Genomic DNA, 8,399 nt, shown 5'->3' with positions numbered 1-8,399 from the left:
TGATATATGTGAGTTTACTTATGTCGTGAGTAAATACAATAATTTGTGAATTGATAACATAATTAAGCTTATGCTAAGTAAATGGAATGATAAGTAAGTAAATGAAATGGTTCACCATTTTAAGAAAAGGTTGATGATTATGTAATTCAAATTATAAGACCTTATTATGTTATAAATAAAAAGTATTTGGGATGTTAATGAACCTATTCATTTGTGAGTTGATAGTTATATAGTTTGATAAATCTTGAGGCATTGGTATATGTTTATTTATGACTTATAAAGTTCATATTTAAAATGGAATATTATGATTAAAGCTTATACGAGCTTACTAAGCATTCCTTGCTTATGTGGTTATCTTTCTCTTACTTTACAGATTATCGGAAGCTCGATCAGGTTGGAAGCTTGTCAGAAATCTATTACACTATCTAGCGATTATATCGGTAGATTTTGATGTTTTTAATAATTTTACAGTTTTACAAATTAGTCCCCGAACTAGCTAGATTAAGCTATAACGATCCCGAAAACATAGAAATCATTAAAAACAGATTAAAAATGCATACCTAATTGAAGAAATTAGGGTTACCGAAAGTTAAGCTTCAACAATGGCTTCTCCTCTTCTAAATTTGGTTGAAAACAATTAAAAGGTGATGGTTTTTTCATTTGTTTTATCTATTATAACATATAATTAATAATTTCCAAAATTAACCTTAATAATTAAACCAAATTTCAAAATTGTCAAGCCAACATCTTCCACTAACTCATAAATGGTCTAATTACCATATAAAGACATCCACTTAAAAGCCCTATAGCTATTTAATACCTTTAGCTATAAGAACTCAACTTTTGCACTTTACGCGATTTAGTCCTTTTTATCAAATTAAGCATGTAAACGATAAAATTTCTTAATGAAATTTTTATACGGTATTTCTATCATGCTGTAGACCGTAAAATGATAATAAAAATAATTTTTTTGACTTTAGATTTGTGGTCTTAAAGCCACTGTTCCAATTTTACTAAAAATGAGCTGTTACAAAGTCAGTGAGTTACACGGGCACAGACACGGGCTGGGACCCAGCTATGTGTCCCTATTTGATTGTTACACGACTTGGACACGGGTGTGTGTCTCAGCCGTGTGACCCTTGCAATGTGAAAATTTCCATCTTGTTCCATAAAGTTCTAAATGTTTTTGATTTAGTCCCAAATCATTTTAAAGTGTTTTTTGTAGGCCTCGAGGGCTCAAATATGAGAAGATATGCATATGTTTGAATGTATTATGATATGATTTATGAAATGTTTAGAAATGAATGATTATAAGTTACATTTTTACGGTAATGTTCTGTAACCTATTCCGGTGACAGATACGGGTTAGGGGTGTTAAACTGGTCTTCCCAGGCCCAATCCAATTTCAGGTGTCAACTATTATATGGCCATGGCCCATTGACCCGTCGCATCACTATTTATTTAATTTATTTTGTTTTCTATATAAAATTTATTTTAAACTTTAATTAACTTATTTCTTGATTTTTAAATTTAATTTATTGGTTTTTAAATTTTTATTTTTTAAAATTAATTTTATTTTAAAATGTAATTAATTTATTTCTTTAATTAATTTCGATTTAAATTTTTTGAATAAATACTAGTTGGGTTAATTTATTAATAAACCAATATAATAAAAGACAGTTTCACTGAACCGAAGCAAAACTGAAAAAGAAAAGAAAAATAAAAAAGAAATAAAATAAAATTTAAAACCCCGGCATAGTAAATGGAGCCCAGTCCCACTAAAAAATGCACGCGACTTCTCGGGGCACGCCAAACTGAAACGAACAGGTCAATGAATTATCTTTTGGAAATGAAACATTTCCTTTTCCCGTTCCAAAGCAACCGTCCAGATTCTTCACTTCCTCTCCACCCTTCACAATCCTTTCGAAGAAACAAATCGTTCTATCCGGTCACCTACACATCTTCCTCGCCGGCGTAAGTGAAAGAGTTCCGATTCTCTCGAGCCACAAACAACTCTAGCGTGTCTTGGTCGAGACCCCAGCCAGCTTCCCTTCTAAAACCCTCCGTTGCCAGACAATGCGCAGATCTGTTCGCCGAACGTGAAACTTAGGTGAAGCGAACCTCCTTGAACTTCCCTGCTTCATTTTTTATGTCCAAAATGTAAGGGCCAATGGCTGATCTGTCCAGATTTTCCGATCTTGCTTTCTTTATCACAGATAATGAATCACCCTCCACCATCACCTCCCTCAACCCCAGATCCCTCCCCACTTTGAGCGGTTGGAGGCATGCAAGAGCTTCGGCCGCGAAAGGTGAAGGTATGTTCTCATTTTTAACGGCTCTCATACTTAAAATTCTCGATCTGCCATTTCTAACAATTATTCCCGAATAAGATATTGATGTGGTAGCCTGGAAAGCGGCATCAAATTTGATTTTTATAAAAGGGACTTCCGGTGGCCTGCACCTCTCGCACCCCACCTTGGTGACAGGTAGTTTCTTTGCAATCTCATCTATTTCATTCAAAAAAATCAATGGTCTGCCTCAATATTTGCCGTGGTGAGATGAACGTTTTGGTATGAACCCATTTATTTCTTGTAGACCAAAGAGACCAAACTGCACAAACAATCTTTCGACAGGTAAAACTATGCAGAATGTGAAAAAAAATTTTGAATCCACTGTTGATAACTTTCATCATTCCTTACTCCCTCCCATCTGATATCTAACAGATGCCAGGTTTCAATTGCAAACGGACAGTTGCGAAAACCATCCTCCAACGTCTCCTCACTTCTCAAGCATTTTGGGCAAGTCGCTGCTCCAACCAATCTTTTATTGTACGAATTATAGGAATTTGGAATTAGATTATTGAAAATACGCCAGAAAATGATTTTGACCTTTTCTGGCAAATTAAGCTTCCATAATTTGTTGTAATAAGGTATATAGGAATTGTCCCCTTCTATTGAATTTGCATACTCGAGGCCTTGTTACCTATACCCACTCCGAACGATATATTCTCCTGAGGGCTCTGCTTGCCAAATGACCGCATCTTCCTGGGCCTTCGAAGCAAGGGGAGTACACAGAATTTTCCTAGCAACCCCTAAATCGAAAAAATTGGTAATTTTTTCCACATCGCATCTTCTGTCATCCCATTTTCTATAATTAATTTTGATTTTTTAAAATTAATTTTATTTAAAACTGTAATTAACTTGTTTCTTTAATTAATTTTGATTTTTTAAAATAATATTTTTAAATTGTAATTAATTTATTTCTTTAATTAATTTTGAATTTTAAAATTAATTTCATTTTAATTTAGGGTAAACTACAAAAATAGTTACTTTTATTTGTTAAGTTACATTTTAGTCACTTATGTTTGAAATGTTATGTTTTAGTCACTTATGTTAATATTTTGTTATGAAGTAATTACTCTTCCGTTAAGTTTCAAGTTATCTATCTCTCTAACGGTAATTGTGCGTGATGTCCAATTAGATTTTAAGTGCCAACTTAGATTTCCTAATGGGAAGAGAATAGATTTTAATTAAATGAATTTAATTAATTAAAATTTTAAACTCTAAATCTTAGTTAAAAAACCATTCATTTTCTCCTTTATTTTAGTTTTCTTTTCGATTAACTAAGAAAGTTATTATCATCGTAATTTTTATTTACTTATAAAAACAAAAGAGGATTCAATAGAGGGTTCAGGTATATTTATTTCACTGACAAATTTATGTTTTAAGACTTAAAATTAAGTGGTTGTCGACAAATTTATGTAATAAGATGAATTGCAATGATTGCAGCATGTGAAAAAATGATGTTCCAGTCAACATCTTAGAATGAAAAGCCAAAACAGTTTGTTTTAATGGTTGAATCAGCTTTTGTTTAACTTGGGGCTTTTTCCATTTTTATTTGACATGGGATTGTTTATTCAAAGAAAACTCAGAATTCCTATGTTTTGTTAATTTCCTACTTGATTTGGTCAGGTAAAAAAAGACAGAAATGGCAAACCAGCTTGGAGTTCTTAATGCATTGGATGCAGCAAAGACACAATGGTACCATTTCACAGCAATTGTGATTGCTGGAATGGGTTTCTTCACTGACGCATATGACCTTTTTAGCACCTCTCTTATCACAAAATTACTCGGTCGTATTTACTATTTCGATGCACTTTTTAAAAAGCCTGAACTTTGTCTCCTTGTATTGCAACTGTTGTTAATGGTGTGGCCTTTTGTGGAACTTTAGCTTGGCAGCTTTTCTTTGGTTGGCTCGGTGATAAATTAGGCCGAAAACGAGTTTATGGACTCACCTTGATGCTTATGGTGATCTGTTCCATTGCCTCTGGACTTTCCTTCGGAAAGTCTTCAGATGGTGTAACGGCAACCCTTTGCTTTTTCAGGTTTTGGCTTGGTTTTCACATGCTGTAGTCATTGCAGTTATCTTATTACATAAATTTGTCGACAACCGCTTGATTTTAAGTCATAGGTTGGTGAAGAAGACATACTTGAACCCTCAATTGAATCTTCTTTTGTTTTTGTAGGTGAATAAAAAATTCTGATGATAATAGCTTTATTATTAGTCAATTGAAAAAGAAAACTAAAAAAAGAGGGGGAGATGAATTGTTTTTTAACTAAGATTTAGGAAATCCAAGTTGGCACTTAAAATCTAGTTGGACTGCCATGTAGGATTATCGTTAGGGAGATAATGGAACTTAACGGAAGAGTGATCACTACGTAACAAAATAATAACATAAGTGACTAAAACGTAACATTTCAAACATAAGTGACTAAAATGTAACCTGAAACAAACAAAAGTGACTATTTTTGTAGTTTACCCTTTAATTTATTTAATTTTACAACAATATTTAATTTTAAAATTAAATATTTTACAACCATAATTAATTATACAACCATATTTTAAAATTAAAACTAGTTAGGGTTATTAATTGATACAAATTAAAACTTTTTTTCATCATTAGGTACAAAATTGATTTACTTATAGATACAAATAAAAAATCACTCATCATTTTCCAAGTGGGCATCACGAAAAGATTGATTAGCACAATAGACTCAATGTGGGCAAGTAGATCGGTTCTGGCTGGAATTTCAGCACAGTTCGTACTATTTGGATTCCCTCATCTCCCTAACATTCATGTCATTTCGAATCTTCACCGAAGGTGGTTGACCTTAGGATGTCTATAGAGACTGTGATCTGGTAGCATCTCGAAAGCAAGCGATGGAATTTCTTAGTTTGAGCCATCTGACATTACAAGAAATTCGTTTCCCTAGATACGCAATGTGCATTGTAGCATGTAGACATAATTTATGAATTGTTCAACGTCTAGGTTTGATGTTGCACGCGCTGTATGAACATGTGTACACGGATATCGAAGACTTTGTGTAACACCCTTATCCCATATTCGTCACTGGATTAGGGCTACGAAGCATTACCGAAGCATAATGTCAAATAACGAACAATTTATTATCATAAATAAATCACAAGGTAAAACATAACAAAATCAATCAAAAATATACATAAGGTCCCTTATACGAGCTTTCGAAGCCCAAAATAGACATTGGAACCGATTCAGGACTAAATTGCAAACATATGAAATTTTTTAGACTCACACGACCAAGAGACACGCTTGTGTCTTAGGCCGTGGGCATTTGAAATAGGGACACACGGTCGTGTCCTAGCCCGTGTCCGCACTCGTGTAACTCATTGACTTGGGCTACACGGCCAAGCCACACGCCCGTGTGCCAAGCCATGTACCCTACAAAATAACCCCACATCCTATGTGCCAAGCTGTGTGCTAGGCCGTGTAATAGCCTGACTTGCAACCCTTTGAAAGCTACAAGGGACACATGGCTGTGTCACCTGGCCATGTGTCACACACGACTGAGACATACACCCGTGTCTTTGCCCATGTGGACAAAAAATAGGCCATTTTCAAGCCATTTTTCTCACCCAATATCCCATCTTATACACAAGCCAATTGTACCTAAAATCAAACATTCAAAACACACTTAACAAATGCAAGAATCAAGTTTAAACAACCTAGAAACTAACCATTCAACCAATATGCTGAAATGACACCTCAATTTTAACAAATGAATTTTACTTAAACAGTTAACCATTTTATTCCACATCTAAACTACTAATTGGATCATTCCAATGCTATATTTGCCACAATGTTCATAAACCAAATATGTATACCTAATCAATACAAAATAGCCATATTCACAACTAACCTATTCCATACCAAATTGACCAAAAGATGATCACTCTCAAACTACCAAATCAAGCCATTAGCAACATTATGGACTATCCCCTTTTTCACCATTCACCAACTCATATTATAACATTTCCATATCATCATTTTAACCAATAAAATATCAAGTTACCAACCACACAAGATACCACATAAATATACATCATACCAAATAAATCATCAACCAAAATGTCATATATATACAATCCACACTTAATGGCTAGAATTCATCAAACAAAACACCTATACATGCCATTATAACCATGACTCAAAATCTTCAAAATATACCGATATAACTAATGGATAGTGTGATGAAATCTCTGATAACTTCCAGCTCGAACGAGCTTCCAATTATCTAGAAACACAAAGAAATTAACACGAAGTAAGCATGTAATGCTTAGTAAGCTCATAATTCATAAACAAAACTTACCATTTCATCTTAAAAGCATAAAAATCAACTTGAAACTATCCAACATGGCTTGGCATTAGCCTAAGCAACAACAACCTTTCAAGTTAGCAAATGACATAGCATAGCAAATCATCTCATAGCATTGTAGCTTTTATACATATTACTTCAAAGCATTCATACTTTCAACAAATGGCTTAGCATATTTCAATCATTAACAACTCATATTTTTCATACTTTCATAGTATCACTTGCTGGAGCATTTGTCGAACCTTCCCTTTTTCATACCCGTTGAACCACTAGAATAATATCGGATACGCAGGAATCTCACACACTAAGTGCCCACATGTGGTCTAAACCACTACTAACTCATATATCATATCAATGCTCTCTCTCCAGCCATAAATGGGTCTCTCACACAAGCTGTCAATCAAGACGTAGCTACACGGTGCTGCTCACACAAGCTGTCAAGTAACCACAAAATATGCTGGAAACTCAGCCACCGGTGGGACGTATGAGACCAACACCCAAAACATGGTAACCCCTAATGACATGTCATTTGTATCCTATATATTCCTAAGGTTCAAACGGGATCTGAAACTCACCGAAACTTCGTTAGATATTTTCGTAGAGTCGTAATTTTAGTATATATAACATAAAGGCATTTAAACCAAACATAATTCAATACTAATTAAATATACGAACTTACCTTAAACACGAATGGAGAATTACGATCGATTAATCCAATACTTTTTCTTTTTCCCGATCTAAATCCGTACGTTGCTTTTCTTAATCTATATAACCAAACTTAACTAATTCAAATTTCATTCTATTCAATTTAATCCAAAAATCATGTTTTGGAAAAATTACACTTTTGCCCCTTAAATTTTAAATTCAATAAATTTAGTCCCTAACTCATAAAAATGCAAATTCATGCAATTTAATACAATCCCACTATAGCTGGATATCACTAATGCCCTTAGTAAGTCTCATTTCCTTTATTTTACAATTTAATTGACAAATTCATCAAAATTTCCTTTACTAAAGTTGTTTAACTATCATCAAACATTCATTTTCATCCATCAAACATAAACAAAAACTAACATACATTCATGGTAAAACCTAGACTTTTAACAGTTTTGCAAATTAGTCTCCGAGCTAGCTAGATTAAGCTACAACGATCCCGAAAATATAGAAATAATTAAAAACAAGTCGAAAATGCACTTACATGCAAGGAGACTATGACCGAACCTTCAAAAGCACAACAATGGAGTTTTTGCTTCTTTACTTTCGATTGAAGATGGGTTAAAAAGATGATACAATTTTGTTTTCATTATTTTGCTAAGTTTATTTTATTAAATTACAACTTTAACCTTAATTAATAACCTTTAAAACCATTAATAATATGTCCATATAAGTCCATTCACATTATGGATAGTTTAATTACAACATAAGCCCTCCAAACTTTTATTATCAAAACTATTTAATCCCTTTAGCTTATAGAACTCAAATTTGACACCTTTTGCAATTTAATCATTTTTATCAAATTAAACATGCAAACGATAAAATTTCTTCGTGAAAATTTTATACGACACTACTAACATGCCGTAGACATTAAAATAATAATAAAATAAATTTTTTGACGTCAAATTTGTGGTATTGAAATCACTTTTCCGATTTCACCAAAAACGAGCTGTTACACTTTGGAACTTCCCGGACTCGTAATGCCTGTTTCAC

General features: G+C 33.3%; 1 long non-coding RNA gene across 1 annotated transcript; it reads left to right on the top strand.

Annotated features, from left to right (window-relative positions):
* Positions 1–1,782: 1,782 nt before the first annotated feature.
* Positions 1,783–4,501, top strand: LOC105774207 (uncharacterized). The gene is made up of 6 exons (XR_001127296.2): positions 1,783–2,110; positions 2,217–2,315; positions 2,391–2,486; positions 2,596–2,633; positions 2,724–3,108; positions 3,972–4,501. It is a non-coding gene; the product is annotated as an uncharacterized LOC105774207 (long non-coding RNA).
* Positions 4,502–8,399: the final 3,898 nt, after the last annotated feature.

The sequence above is a fragment of the Gossypium raimondii genome, chromosome 13 (genome assembly GCF_025698545.1).
Source record: "Gossypium raimondii isolate GPD5lz chromosome 13, ASM2569854v1, whole genome shotgun sequence".
Lineage (NCBI taxonomy): Eukaryota > Viridiplantae > Streptophyta > Magnoliopsida > Malvales > Malvaceae > Gossypium > Gossypium raimondii.
Note: the sequence above shows the minus strand (reverse complement) of the source record. Positions and strands in the feature narration are given on the sequence as shown.